This window comes from Sinocyclocheilus rhinocerous, unplaced genomic scaffold (assembly GCF_001515625.1).
Source record: "Sinocyclocheilus rhinocerous isolate Xijiao unplaced genomic scaffold, SAMN03320098_v1.1 scaffold87, whole genome shotgun sequence".
NCBI classification, from domain to species: Eukaryota; Metazoa; Chordata; class Actinopteri; order Cypriniformes; family Cyprinidae; genus Sinocyclocheilus; species Sinocyclocheilus rhinocerous.
In genome coordinates, this window is record NW_015650709.1 from 444,142 (window position 1) to 461,007 (window position 16,866).

At 38.1% G+C, this 16,866-nt stretch overlaps 1 pseudogene; it reads right to left on the bottom strand.

Annotated features, from left to right (window-relative positions):
* Positions 1-11,309: 11,309 nt before the first annotated feature.
* Positions 11,310-16,236, bottom strand: LOC107712447 (anaphase-promoting complex subunit 5-like; annotated as a pseudogene).
* Positions 16,237-16,866: the final 630 nt, after the last annotated feature.

Sequence of the window (16,866 nt, forward strand, 5' to 3'; positions counted from 1 at the left end):
GTGACGGTTCATAGGAAACTTGTTTAGCTCCAAAATGGACACAAAAAAACCTACATAAAAGTGTTCCATACCCAGCTAACAAAAATATGTTCTAAGATGATAATCATTTCCCTCCACGATAAGTTTGGAAAATGTTATTTCTGAATGTTCGCAGAACATTGAAAACATCCAGTTTTTTAAATGTTTAAAATTTTGTTGTGGTTATGTGAATGTTAAGGGAACATTCTATTTTAGAATTTTGCAAACATTATGGGAACATTAATGGGGGAATACACTACACGACTTTCCAAATCTGACCAGCTTTTAAAACATTGGGCATCATACACTTAACCGACTTTGTAATAATCACAGAGGAAAAACTGGCGATCATACACTAAACGATTAAGGATCATACACTACCAGACTTTAAAGCTGTTCAGATCACAACAAACTCACGCAGAAACTGCTAGAAGATGCATGACAAATGAAAGCAATATGTGTTCTAAAATCAGCTCAAATATATCAACATATTTGATATCCTCCAACTGGATAGATTCATAGTCTGAAGATAAAAAATAAAAATAAAAATAAAAACGCAGTCTGTGACCATCATACACTATGCGATTTTCTGTTAAATCTATCAACTCAAATCTGCAGACTGGCTCTGACTTTCGGCAACTAGTATCAGCTTCTCCAGACTGTAAATTGGCAGAAAATCGGGGCAAAAATTGTGTAGTGTGTTCCAGCCTTTACAGTTGAATGTTCTCTGAAGGTTCTGAAAGAAGTTTAACATTTATTTTCACGTAACATTTTAAAAAATGCTAGATGAACATCGATCTAAAATGTTACAGAAAAATATTTCATATGCAATGTATTATGTGCTACAATTTTGAGAACATTTTTGTTTGAAAACTTTATTTCTGAATGTTCTCTGAACGTTCAAAACATCCAGTTTTTTTAAACACTTTATTTTATTTATTTAAAAAAATAAATAAAACATTATGGGAACATTATGTCACATCAATGTTCTCTGAACATTCTGAAACATAGTAACGTTTAAAAAGTGTTAAACAAATGTCCAACTAAAACGTTTTAGTTGAACAATGAATAAATATACTATTCTTGCGCTACCATTTTGAGAACATGATTAAAGATCAAATAACTCTGAATGAACATTCTAATAATGTTACTGGTAGAATATTTGGTCATAAGTTTGAGAGAATCTTGCAAGAACATTAAACAATGTTTTGAGAATGTTCCCTATTAGAGGTGTATGAGTCTGTTGAAGACATACTATAGTTATTGTTAGGAAGAGACTATATTATTATTATAATGTAAATTTTAATTTGAATATGGTGCAGATTTGAAATCATTTGCATTTGGTCATAAGAACAATTGGCATTTCATAGCCAACATCACGTGATATGTCAAAAAGCATTATTTCTGTCTTTTCTTATTCAGTAGGCTATATGAAACCATGATTTGCACTGAAGAAGGCCTTGAGCTGAAATGTTTGTGTTTTGTCTGGCTGGTTATTAATGTAAAATAAAACGTTAAAAGAAGAGTATATGAGTGCAGATCATGGTTTTATAAAATGCGTAATTTAATAGATTGACGCTCCAAAAAATATTAAGTGACAAAACAGCACAGTGCAAACAAATTTGTTGTATGACTTCAGAAGACTTGGAATTTAGCACACAAAACATGGACTGCTTTTCTGGTGCCTTTTTTGCTTGATACTATAAACTATGAAAATAAGATTCTTCAAATACTTGAGTTCCATTGAAAAAAAAAAATGAAGACAAAATACAACTGCACTCTCACTTAAGCTTATTTTTTTTAATGAGAGTACAGCTATATTTTGTTCTTTCTCTGACTTGCACAGCACCTCAAAAAGGTGTGCATTTGCTTCACTGCATAAAAAATAGCAGCAACAAGTTTTGGACGATATGAGGGCGAGGAAACAATGACAGAATTTTAATTTTGGGGTGAACCACTTTAAAACATCCCTATTATATTTCAAGAGAAATGAAGCATGGTGCAGACGCCCAGTTCCTCTCAAATATGGAGTAGAGCTTGTATGGTTCTTGTCAGTGTGTGTATATAACTGTGGTTATAAAGAGTGTGTGTGTGTTAAACATCTGTAAACAGATCTTCAGCAGTGTGTACACTTGCTTTTGTCACTGTGATCTCAAACAAGAAGTGCAGCCTGTTCTGCTCTGTTACATCTGGTTGTATAAACAGTGATGCTGTAACAGCTTTCGAGACAGTCCCATTGAGGTCTTGGGAATTATGCATGTCATGGTCTGTGTTGGTGTGACAAGCATACAGACCCACATTACTGCAGAAGAAATAATACCAGAGTCCTCGTCTGCCACCCCATGGCTAAACAAAACAAAAACATCAAATAATAGTAAAAAAAAAAATCATAGACCAGAATGAATATTAATTTAATCACATTCTTGTTGCTTGTTCCTGAAAGGACAGTTCAACCGCAAAATATTTGTCATTGTCATTCATGTATCACTAACAAAAGTGCCATTAGCAATGGTTAGAGAGTCGGACTCGTAACCTAAAGGTTGCGAGTTCGAGTCTCGTACCGGCAGGGATTGTAGGTGGGGGAGTGAATGTACAGCGCTCTCTCCCACCTTCAATACCACGACTGAGGTGCCCTTGAGCAAGGCACCGAACCCCCAACTGCTCCCCGGGCGCCGCAGCAAAAAATGGCTGCCCACTGCTCCGGGTGTGTGTTCACGGTGTGTGTGTGTTCACTGCTGTGTGTGTGCACTTTGGATGGGATAAATACAGAGCACTAATTCCGAGTATGGGTAACCATACTTGGCCACATGTCACGTCACATTAAAGTATCAAAAAAGAAATTTGGCTTAGTTTGTATGATATTATTGACATTCCAACAAGGAAATATTCTGCATGTAATTTTCATTCATTATGCTCAGTCTTGAAGTTTCCCATGGAGTTTTAGGCTCAGCAGTGCACCTTATGGGGTCTTCTGTGCTGTCAAGGCAAACGGGGGCCCTTTTGATCAGAGCTCACAAAATGTCAGAGCACAGTCAGGCAGCGGTAACCCCACCAGGATGAACTTTGAAGCTTAAGAATGTACGCCTTCACTTGTCTGGACACTTGGTACATTTAGTTCTGAGGATGTTTTTCCTCTAAGAACAGTGTGATAGATTGGCTGGGTCAAGCTGAATCTGTTAAACATGAGGGCAGAGAAGGTGATTGCTACAGAGTTGGCAGAGATGGACATCAAACTCATTACTCTGTTCTTTGGCATTTGTGCCTCTACTGTCACATTAGTCAGCAGGATGAAGAATGAGCGTACAAGGGCTGTCGCTTTCTAAGATATCTGCTTATGGCCTCTTGGAGAAAAACACAGCTAGAACAAATCAAATTATTAATATAAAAATACATAATATTGACAATGGACAGAAGCAATAGCTAAACAATGGAAACTGGAATACTATTTGTCCCCCCAAGAAACTGCCAGCCTACCCTAGACTTAAAGTATGCTACATATAGGGTACACTGTAAACACTGCATCTGTTTTTGATTGCTGTAATGTACAACTACAACCTACCTTCTAAATAGAGCATGCTAAATACTAATGTTCACTAGTATGTTTTACAGTGTACACTAATAACACTATATAGGCTAATGCATTATACATAACAGCGCATATTGTACTGCCATATAGATAGTTTTTTTTCCCTTTACACAAACTACCATTTTCAGTTAGTTTAATTAAAATGAATCAGGTGCAAACATGGCAACCATGCAAACTGAAAGTGAGAGAGAGAAATAATTTGTCATGTTGCACGATTTTGCCATCTAGTGGACATGGACAAAAATACATTTTTTTTTTTTTTTTTTTAACAAAACAACAAATAATTGCCATTATCATTAAGACTGAGGTTTGGTCCTCCATGCTCCATATGGATGTTTGGCATTGTAGTTTTCATAAACTAAAAGAAAAGTGTTTAAATATTGGTTTTTCTGTTATGCAACTTTTGTGAAACAGCATTCCTCAAAAATTATCACAGAATTTCACCATGATGGATTTTGTTACGTTTAAAAAAAAACAACAACAAGTACATAAATTGAGAATTGGTAAGCACATTGTTTTGATCCCATAAAACATCAGTGCCAATTCAGCTTTTCTTAAATAGTGTCTAGGCTTTTTATTATTATTATTATACAAACATACAGACCAGACCTGCAGACTGAATAGGCGCTCACGTAAGTACTGGTCCAGTTTTTAGCTGAAATTGTTGCATATGCTCCAAAACAACAGTGCACTTGTGTATCTTTGTGTTATTCTCAGTCTTCAAATGCTAAAAAATATGCTGCTTCACATGTTAAGCCATTGATCATCATTTTTATTCAACAACAGGTGTCAAGTAAACATTACTTAACAGGCAAGACAAAGTAATACTTTTAAGAAATAACATTACATCTTATATCCCATGCTAATCTGAATTCTGTATGTGCTAGTGTAACTGAATATGCATTAATCTGCAATACTTTTCGTTTAATCCAATAGAGCAACATATACAATTACAAACTTGATTGTTCAGTGGTTTTCTTGTCACGTGCCAGAAAAGTGGTTTGAAACATTTGCATGGTTGCATCTTTAAATATTCCAGTTTGATTGTTAAAAGACATTTTAAAAGGTATATTGTTTTTCAAAATCATATTTCCTTTCACAAAAATTCAAATTATTTATTAACATTAACACACACATACAAGCACACAAAGACAGGCCTTACTGACGAATCTTATGCCAGTTTCATTCACATTTACCAAAATAACACAGAAGATCTATACGCACTTAAACGTGCACAATGACTGAGTCTCTAAAGGAGTTTGTGCACATCATAGTTCCTGTCTCTTCTTCAATATGATATTCTGCACAAGCGCTGTGGCTTCCTTTCGGATTTCATCTATGGGCTCCTCCGGCTTCCAGAAACGCACCACCTGGCCCTCAGGACTCACAAGAAACTTCCAGAAATTCCATTTTGGGATTCTCTGTATTGAATCTAGAAATTAAAAAAAAACAATATAGGTATCAATATTTCATTTAGTAATTGCGTCTATTTTAAACCAGAGGTTGTGATTATCTTTACTGTCGACTGAATTAACAGGGTCTGGGACAACATTTTTGAGTGCTCAATCATCTAACACCCCACCTCAGGCTGCTGTTGTTGTATTGTTTGGCTAGCTTATTTTTTTTTAGATGTATTTTTATGTTCATGTGTGTGTAAAATATCTTGAACACTGGCTTGTGTTACATAAAGTAAATTTTCTTATTATTAATAATAACTCACTATTAATAGGAGCTGATCATAGGATGTCAAAATGGCGGCGACCATGAGGGGACGCCTTTCCCCGCTCTGAAGAATACAACAACTTTATATAGAAAAAAAAATATGCCTGCCCTGGGGTTTTAAACTCGTGTGAGTGTACATCGTTCTCATGGTATTCATTATTTTAAACGTGAGTTATTAATTTTATTAGCAAAAAGTTCCTGAATTAAGATTATTCTCAGGTAAACCCTACCTGTGATGACGCGGGCTCCGCCTCCGACCCCATTATTTTGATCTTGCTGAAGATGGGGAACGTCACACCGTAGTAGGATTTGGCGAAAGCCTCGATTTCTCGACTGGTGCCTGATTCGGTGTCACCGTATTGCGAGCAGGGAAAGGCGAGCACGTTCAAATGAGACGTGCCGAGCTCTCGGTGAAGCTCCTGCAGAGCCCGGTGTTCCGGTGAATTCAGTTTCCCTGTTTCCCCCTCACAGCGCCTGCGCAACTTCGCAGTGTTGCCAAGTCCGCGGTTTTCCAGCGGTAGTTTGTAGTAGCAATTGGGCGTTTTTAAAAAAAATATCCTTTCTGCTCCGTTAACTCGCTTCCACTCGCCACGTTTACAACCAGAGAGACCATATCAGAGACCTCGAGTGAAAACACCGCTGCACGGGACACATTTGTACAATCATGCATTTTCAAAAGCCTCACAAATTATGTTAAACCATTTAAAAGAAAACTTTTGTGCCTATGATTGCATAACTTACTTTCCCCCGATACTTCTCCAGTGAGGCGGTCCTGCCTCTCACGTCCTTCACTTCATACGGGTAGAAGTGTTTGAAGAGTTTGGCTTTTCGCGACTTTGACAGTTTACTCTGCAGTAGGTATACAGTGAACCCATGCACACGGCCACACTCACTAAGACCTTGATCAGTCCTGCTCTAGAAGCAGATGGTTTGGTGGGGTATCCCCCGAGCGCCTCCATGATGGAGGAGAAATATGTGGAGAAAATTGGAATCCGGGTGAAAAACTTCCAAGTATGGTTCTCTGCAGGTCAGAATAGTGGGCGTGTCGAAGTGCAGGGACATGTCTAAACGTTATTCCAATTGGTTGAGAATGCTGTCAGTTTCACATATGGTGGGCAGTGGGAAAGTGGAGCAACTCCGTTTTCAAATTTACATAGACTTGGGCTGCGTTCCACTCCACTTTTAGACACGCACTCGGAAACTTCCCTAAGCACTTCCCCTCGGGGGAATCCCCGCTGCCATTTTGAAGTGCGTCTGGTAATTGCATTGTTGTCTATAATAATGGGTTTTTCAGAGACTCTGATTAATTCAGGAATGATATGCGCCTGCTGCGAGTCAGTCACACAACGGTTCTGTGCCTTTGGTTTAGTTGGCAGAGAAAATAACAATTTTGTATGCCATCAGCTAGCTGGCCAAAACTCAATATTAATTAAATAAACTCAGTTTATTGTCTAAAACTAAAAAGTCACTTCCAGCTTGTTTTGAGTTTGCAGCTTCTTCACATTAACGAGCGGCAGGTGCGAGCGAGCACCTTTCTCTCTCCTCTGCACCTGGTAGAGCGGCAGATAACACAGAAAGAGGGAAACACAAAAAGCACACACCAGCATACATCATCTAACACAATATACACAACAGTAATATTATACAAATAATCAACCGCGGAACGAAACAAAGTGTTCAAATAATGTATGAACAAAAATACAGTGATTAATTATCAGGAAAAGACTAAGGTGCAGACAGAGTGAAAAGAATGTCAGAAAGGATTCAAAAAGTGTGTCATTGTTTTCTACAGGTTGTATAGTTGTGGTATCACAGATGAAGGTTTTGCTGCTCTGACTTCAGGTCTGAGATCAAACCCCTCACACCTGAGAGATCTGAGTCTGTCTGGAAATAAACTAGGAGACTCAACAATGAAGCAGCTCTCTGCTGTACTGGAGAATAATCACTGTAAACTGGAAACACTGAGGTAAGATTATATATGGTGCTCACAAATGAAACACAATGTAAAGTATAACTGAAGGGTTCCGGCTCTTTCTACTGCTGCAGTGATTGAGCTGGAAATGATTGAACACAAGAGCTGCTGCTCCTCAGTTCAGTAGCATGATACACTTTCAAAATCACAATCAACATTCTTTAATTTAAAGAGACGCAACCTTAGCACAGAAGTATGAGAAAGGAAGAATATACTTAATTAATTCTTTGTTCATCATATTCATCTTCTTCAGTGACTGTTTCTATTTAAAATATTTTGTGTAAATGCCCACACACCCACAAGACAATTATCCCTTGAAACATCACAATCATAAAATTAAACCACAATGAAAAAATAATATAACAATATAATATAAAATGATTGGTCAATGAATGAATCCATGAAATTAGCATATAAATGGTTAAATGATTATTTATAAATGTAAATCAGTTTCACATCTAAATCAATTTAGATGTGTTATGATCATATTTTGTGCTCTGACATTTTAGAATCAGTCCAATGATCCATCAAACATGCTGAGCTGTGCTTTAAGTTTGTATTTTTTTATCTTTAATAATGTATTTTCGGCTAAACTGATATGTGTTTTGAACTGAGAGACTGAAGTGTGTCATTGTTCTCTATGTTTCAGGAAGGTGAGATATCACAAAAATCACTATGACTAATTACGAGAAAAAGATAAGATACATAAAAGAGCAAACAGAATCATGTGATAACTGATAATTGAAAGGAATATATATTATATACTGTATATATATTTTTTTTTATTTACTTTGTCTAACATGTTATACGACAGTACAAAGCAATAAATTGATTTATAAACACACACACACACACACACACACACACACACACACACACTTTTAAATAAGGTAATCTCTAATCTGATCAGTGTGTTATGTTATGTGTTAAGCAGCTCTCTGATCTAAAGGCTGATCCACATAATAAACTGGAGAAACTATCATACTAATGTGAGTATATTTTTATTTAGAGTTCAGACAATTAAAAAATAAATGGCTTGATAACTGACTGCTGTGTGTTTCAGATTGTGCTTGGTTTGCAATAAATGCTTCTCCACACAAACTCGGCTCTGCAAGTCCTGAGAGTTTGGGATGCTTGTAATGTGCTTTGAAAGCACAGCTTGTGTCAACCTTTTTCAGTTTAACCAATTTAATTTGTAATGAGCATCGTTTATTTCATCAGCTTCATCTGTTGTATATATATATATAAATACATTTTTTTATTAATAATTTAATGGGTTTTATTAACATTTAATGGGTCTATTAACAATAGACTCCATGTTTGAGTTTCTCATTCATATTTCTGGCTACAATATGAACCGATACATGATTTCAACTGAGGGGGATTTCAGCTGTGATTTAACATTTAGAAAATTTTGTACCAGTCCCAATGATTGCTTACTGTGGCCCAGAGCACACGCCTATTACATCAACGTCATGGACCATTGGCAGCAGGTGTGAAGTTTTTCAGAAAGTTTATTTCCCTTTCAAGGGAACTTCGAACTGCGTCCTCTAAGGGTCGCTATGGGGGACTCCACGTCGTGACCCGTGTCTGAAGCATACATTGAAAAAACAGCCGCTAGAGGATGATGTTATTTCATGAACATCGTCTGTTCCAGGGGCCAGTGCTCTGCTGGGTTCAGCCCAGGAAGAGCAGGAAATGTCTGAGGAGGGCGAAGAAGCTGAGGCTGAGCCTTCCCAATCCTCCTGCCCTGCGTATGATGAGCTTTTGGAAGTTATGGATAGCGCCACGGCGAGGCTTGACTTGCCGTGGAAGCGAGCAAAGAAAGTGACGTCGCGAGGTCATCTCGATGAGTGTTATCTTTCTGGCCATAACCCTCCAGCTCAGGTGAGCCTTCCTTTTCTTCCTGATCTCCATACAGAGATCGAGAAGGAATGGAAAAGGCCGTTTTCCTCACGCATCCATCGATTCCAGCATACGAGTTATGCCAACATCGAGGCGATGCGGTGAGACGTCCTCTCTTAAAACTCCCTCCTTGCCATTTAAGCCCCTTCAGGATACATCTCGCTTGAATGGCAGGGCATACGCAGCAGCAGGTCAGGCTGTCGCTTCGTTGCACACGATGGCGGTGCTCCAGGCATATCAGGCTGACCTGCTGAAAGACCTGGATAAAGGCGAGGGCCTTTCTCCTGATGAGGTAACTGAGTTGCGCCACACCACGGACACTACGCGTTATTAGCCTCGTTCCCTTTCTCTGTGTTGGTTTAGACCCCGGTACCTTGGGCTTTGTGCTCCCTCAGCTAAGGTAACTTACTGCTAGCCGTTCCAGCATTGGAACATGCTGTAGGTCAAGCCCCCTTCTCAATTGAAAACTGGGTGTGTTGCTCCCATCTGCTAAGTAAATTACTGCTAGCTGTTCCAGCATTGGAACATGCTGCAGGTCGAGCCCCCCTCTCGATTGAGAACTGGGTGTGTTGCTCCCTCAGCTAAGTAACTGCTAGCTGTTCCAGCATTTCTAAATCCACACTGTGGTAAGTTCGCACGCTAGTACTCTGCGTTCTTTTTAAAATCCTGTATGGTGAGGGCTTCGTGCGGCAGTTTCGTGCCCTTTTTTGAGCTGGTTTAGCCCCGGTTCCACCTTGGGCACCACTCCACCTTGTATCCTCCGGATACCCACTTTTAACAGGGTGTTGCTACTAGGGGTCTGTTGAGACAGTTCCTTCAGCATATGCAGAGCATGCGGTAGCCCCTGTGTGACACATGCTGCGGACGCAAGCTTCAGATGAAGAAGTGAATGATGTGTGCTCCCGGCGCTTATTTATACTATAGTCGCACCGGTAGTGACGTCATGGCTGTCGCCGGCCAACGTGTTGTTGGTGTTTTTTCAATGTATGCTTCAGACACGGGTCACAACGAGGCGTCCCCCATAGCGACCCCTAGAGGACGCAGTGTCTCGTTCCCTACTCAGGGAACCATGGTTACATACGTAACCTGAGACGTTCCTGCAAGCTATTCTGAATCACTGAAACAAACTCCAAAAAGCAAACATTTTCCTCAAATTGTCACACCTGTTCGTTTTTCAAATTTGCTTTTAGTATTCTTATTATTGAAGTTCATACATTTATTATTTGCTAAATCTGGGTAAAATTCTGGGTAAATGTTCATGTTACCGTAAGTGGAGCATCTCACAAGAGAGATTTCCATAAGGTTTTTATAGAATTTCTGCAACTGACGTAATCAAGTGTTATTCTCAAATCTTATTTGAGAATATCAGTAAACAATGAACTGAAAAGATAGAAGTCTTAAAAAAGAGAAAGACAAGTAACTTGACAGGTTAATGACAGACTAATATTAGTGCAGTGTTCTACATTGTAATTGATTTATTTTGCTTAGTGTAAGCTTTAAAGGTAATTATCTCATCGATATTTTACGTTCATGCTTTAATTTAAAAATCTAAAAGAAAAGCTTGTATCACAAATTATTCACTGTACAAAAACTTTACAAAAACACAGCAGTTAACTATTGTTTTTACCAATAGATGCAACAAATGTGTGCAACAAACATGCATAATCTTAACTAACAAAGTACTATGGTATATTTGGTAATATCACTGGTACTTTGAAATAGTCCATGTTATTAATGTACCATGGATTAATGTACTATGGTATTTGGTATATGGTAAGTACTTCAAAGAATGCCATGGTACATGACAAAAAAATCCCCCAAAACATGGTAGTACTACAGTACTTTGTTAGTGTTGGTATTACACATTGAGAGAGATCCCATATGAACAGATTTTTACAGTATTGAAGTGTTACAGTACTAACTATCTTTAGGAACTATTATTTTGGCTTTAAAGACAAACACATTTTACATACAGTACATTTTTGGATTATGCATTTAAAATCCAACCAACTTTAAATGAGCATGACACTTAAAATGTTTTTGTTGTTGTTGATGCAAATTTGCTTCCTTCATCCCTGCATGTATAATAAAATGGTCATAAAATAGTTTTACAAACAAAATAACATTTATTTCCAGTATGCAGAGAGTACAGGAAACAGTGTTTGGTGTCGTTCATCAACACCAGCAGCAGGTTTCCTAAAGACGATAGACCACAGTCATCCCAGACGACGGCAGCTCCTGATCCAGCAGGCGGAAGAGCATGGCACATTTGTTGCGTTGAGAGATGTTGCCGAGACTGTGATGCAAGCGTGCCTGTAAGTAGTGTATGTCTCTCATACGCTCTTTACAGTCAAGCTGAGAGTAATACACAGCTGCCTCATCCAAAGTGTGCACGGCTAATTCCACAGCTGCAGGAAAGAAAAAACATCACATAAACATATGAATTATGATGTGAATACAGAGAGATGGGTGACAAACATGACTCGGGCAGTACCAGTCAGTCTGTGTTCCTGTGCAGCAGCTCCTGCTAAAGCCATCTGACAGCGAGCGGCCAGCAGCAGAGCTCTGCCCTTGTCTATCAGAGACCCGTGAGCCAAAACCGACTCCAACACGTCCTGCACCAGCACAAGAGCCTGCTCAGGGATCCCCAACATCAGCTGTGAAGAGAGATGATCAATATCAGACACTCCTAGTGGACAATTACACTATTTTTTTCATCTTCCTAGAAACAACAAACACACAGGTGTGGTTAAAAATCAAGGATCTGGGAGATGTTTTGTTTTGTGAGCATTTGCATTATCAGGAGTCTCATGTGCTGGTGTATGTTGGTGTACCTGTATAAATGCCAGGTGTAACAGCGTCTCTGAGGTCAAGCTCTGCAGGTTGTGTTGGCGTGACAGAGCAAGAGCCTGTAAGAGTAACGGCACAGCTGTCGCAAAACCAGTCGCAGAGTCCCAGTGAAGTTCTGCAGAGGCCAGCATCATCCTGCACACAAACACACTGAAGAGTTCAATCCAGACTAGAATAAGTGCATGTTCAACAAGATTTTTTATATACATATATATATATATCAGCAAATTTTTAAATGACAGATTTTTTGTTGTAATTATAACTATGGCCAGCAATAACTGGAGTGAAAAGTCATATCTAATATGATCCCAGAGCTTTCATAAACACACACCTGATAATCATCTCTGTGTTCTTGCTCTTCTCACACTGCTGCTGCAGCTGCTTGAGAATCTTAGAGGCTTTAGTCGATTGATTCAGAGCTTTCAGCAACTGCGCTTTCCTGAACAGACAAGCACATTAGCAATCACTTGTACATGTTAGCCTACTAAAAGAGAATAAATCTGCAGTTATCTACCTGTACAATCCCTCAGTGCTGTTTAAGGCAGAGATAGCTGTGACATGGGGTTCAGCCAAGTGGTATTTCCCATCATTCATAGCCTTCTCAAACTGAATTTTCAGATCACACAGCATCCAGAGCTGTTAAAAAGAGAGAGAGATGGTATAATGACCTTGCGAGAGATTAATATGCACTGGTTTAATGTGCCAGGTACCATTTTTTATTGTCTTCTTGTTTCACATTCACATATGATTTGGGAAAGAAGACATCGCAATGAGTTTAAAAGGGGTTTACATTTTAAATAGTTACTTACAGGGAGACAAAAGTGAGCTGCAATTTTCACAGAGTCTTCAGTTAATACCACACTATCAGATCCTTTCATCTGTTCCAGTGTGTAGAGCCAACTCTAAAACCCAGAAAAAAAAAAGAAAAATTCTGAATAAAGGACAATCTGTCTAATATATATATATATATAGGACATACATAATAGGGATGCATAGTAACAAAAGTTTTCAGTATCAGTTATTTTTAACTGTTCATGCTGCTCATATCCCCTCTTCTTATATTTAGATTTCCAGTACCTTTGCTGTCATCTAATGCTCAATTAAAGTGTAATTTCATTTCATTTAATAACTTAAAAACACTGCTAAATATATAATTTTATATTAAATATTTCATTTAAATACACAATTTTACATACTTCACATTATACTGCTGTGATTCACTTGTCACATTTTAAACAACTGATTTTAGTGTTTAGTGTTTTATTTTAAATTTATTTAGACAACTGTACAGAAATTGAATACTGACCATTTACTGGTTACTGGTTTACTGGCCATGAAAATAATTATCAGCTTATCAGTATCAGCCCGAATTTTAATACTGATGCATGCTTACTGCGTATATTAATGATGAAAAAGAACAGAGAAACTGCTTCTACCAGACAGTGTTGAAGACACACGTGGTCATTTGCTTCCTGTGCAATGCGGATTGATTCCTGCAGAGCCAAATCAGCCTGTTGACTGCACAAACACAAGCACAAAAAGCAGTTACACTGATAGAATGACAGAAATGTTCAGTTTAGAAACTAAGATTCTGTCTGCTCCCTTTATTCCAGCAAAAATTAATGCACTAATACGCACTAGTGTCCGAAGCGACAGTGCAAGGTTGCCAGATTCAGGACAGCGTAGTGCAGGAGGCTGTGAGTGGAGATGTAGATATCCTGCACTCGCATGCTGTTCAGATAGCTGAGGTAATGCTGTGGAGAAACAGAGAGAGGCTCAGTTAACAGATTAATCATCTGTTTCATGAAAGGAAGGATTGCAGCTTACAGCTTCAGCAAAGTCAGGATTGAATTTGAGAATGTTGTTAAGCTCGTCCTGTAGCTTAGCTGGTGACATGGCCTTGTTTTCATCGTTCTTAAGGAGGTATGCCTGAGAAAAAAAAACATGGTGACTATTAAATTGTGTAAAATGTGTTAATGAAAGTCAAGTCTCTTATACGTTATAACAAACCAGGGTCCGAAATATTGGGAGTTTGGGGCAAAAATGCCACCAAAATGAACAAAAATGGCCTCCAAATTCAAGATACTGGGGCAAAAAAATGCACCTGCACAATAAACTAGATTGATTATGACAACACAGTCACATTTAATAAGGTAATTATAAAAATTGCCCTTACGAAGGTAAAAAAAAAAAAAAAGCCCCTGGAAATCATTAACAGGGTGCAAATATTACCTTAATGGAAAAGATAATTCCTGACTCTGTAACAAACCTGTCGTGCAAGGAAGTATTCTGCTTGTTTCTGAGATAAAGGACCCCGGGTCTCATCAGATCTGATGAAAACAGAAAAAAAAAAACATTTATGTCCATTCCTATTTAATTAATACAACCCTGATTGCACTAATAACACAAGTAACACGTTATTCCTCTGACCTCAGCTCGGACTGGTGTAAAGATGCTGTGTCCAGCTCGTCTTTGTCTATGCGGTCAGCGCTGGGATCTTCATTGCTCGTCAGCTCCATGTCTTCAGTGGAGAGTTTGGGCTGATTGCCACGATGGCAGTACTGCTGCAGGGACTTGTACAGCTTATACACCTGACTGAAGGACAGTTTATTGTAGGCCAGCAGCATCTGACGCATGAACAGACCTAGAAACACAGAGAGAAAGTTATCAAGAATTCAGTTCCGTGGTCTTAAAAAAAAAGTTCTTCTTAACTACTATATTCATTTTGTAACATTTATTATAATTAAATATATTTTGCATTTCCAAAATACTTCTTAAAATTGTTCTTCTTTTAACCTCACACATTTTACATTATGAGATTTTTTCTACTTAAAAAATGGGTTAATGGACAAATATATTAAGGTTTAAAATTTAAAATCTCATGAAACAATGCTAAAGAAAATATTGTATAATTTAGAACAACTAGTAAAACTTCCTAGACTTTTTTTCTTAAGATTTTCATCTGGCCACAGAACTCTAAAATTGGGCAATATTTGATAGGAATGGTGGTTATGGCCCTGAAAGAAACACATATTCGTACCAACAACACTAGTTTTGAAGGCCTCTGAGTCACTGAAAGCATTGGGCAGGATAGTAAAAAAGTGCTCCATATCCTGCAATTCTCCATCAGCCATTAAAAACAACCTGAAAAACAGAAGGCATTGGTTTATTTATAAAATATTGTCATAAAATAAAATCTGACCAAAGCTGAACAGTTCTTTATTAACAGAGACACATACCTGAGTTTCACAGCATTGACCATGCGAAGACAGCACTCTACTATCTTCAGAAACTGCTCTAGAGTCAAATCTGAACCCTGGTCATCACAAACACAAATCAAACATGTGCACATATTTTTTTTATCTAGAAAAACACACCACATGTGTGTGTACCCCTGTAAAAATGAAGTGTGCTTAATTGCATTGAATGCGAACTCGGAACTGTTGTGTGTTATTTAATATTACATTTCAAGTAAATACATTTTAAATGTACTACATTGCAACTTCATCGTTACAAATGTATAACACAAATATATTTAAATAATTCCATACAAAAGTAGTTAACATAAATGCTTGTAAATACATGCAGCAATACACTTTAAACATACAGAACAAGACAAAACACAAAACAATTATGAATATTACATATATTTCTATGCTTAAATATTAAAGACGTCAAAAAGCACTCCTAAGCTCAACTTATTGCATTTAATAAAATGTAAACTATAATACATTTTAATTTAATTTTAACGACCAAGTATTATAAAGTATACTTTTTCAAATGGTAAGCACAAACATGCTACATAACGTTACCTGTTGTAAAGGTAGGATGAGTTTGTTCAGGCGTCTTCTGTCTAGAAGCGCCATTGGTTTGGTTGTGGACATCTCATGGAGCAAAACTAATACTGCGATCTTGTATGGAGTGACCCAATCCTTTATACCGAAGATATTGGCATGGACAACCCCATTGGTCATTTGTCATCATGGGGTTGAAATACAAACTTTCATGCACACTGGCCATGGCCTCTCTGGACTTATATTCCTCAAGATACAGCAAAAGGAAGTATACCGGTGCAGTAAATTCTATAATTTCATAACGACAATAACTACGCTGTTACAGCATAAACTAAAATAATCTAGCCTACATTATATTGATAATATGGTAACGGAGACGTTTCTTCAAAATACCCTCCAGTTCCGTTTACGTTCCAGGGCGCGGTGTAGAGCACAGATGAATCGATTGTGTTTTAGTGCGGTTCAGCTCTACGAATCAGTTCTTGTGAATAGTTCATTTCACTGAGTCGCTGCGCTGTTATCGCGGATCGTTGCGAGTGGGATCTGGGCGAAAAATGCAGTTCACGGTTGAATGAAACTCGAGACCGATTTAGTCCGATGTGTACGAATCGTTTAAATCAGTTAAAAAAAAACTGTTCAATAGAATAATAGAAAAATCCTACTCAAAAGAACAATTCATTCACGAATCGGACTGTTACGCAGGGTTGCCAGGTTTTCACAACAAAACCAATCAGTTCTTGTGAATAGTTCATTTCACTGAGTCGCTGCGCTGTTATCGCGGATCGTTGCGAGTCGGATATGTGCGAAAAATGCAGTTCACGGTTGAATGAAACTCGAGACCGATTTAGTCCGATGTGTACGAATCGTTTAAATCAGTTAAAAAAAAACTGTTCAATAGAATAATAGAAAAATCCTACTCAAAAGAACAATTCATTCACGAATCGGACTGTTACGCAGGGTTGCCAGGTTTTCACAACAAAACCTGCTCAATTGCTACTCAAAACTAGCCCCACACCTGG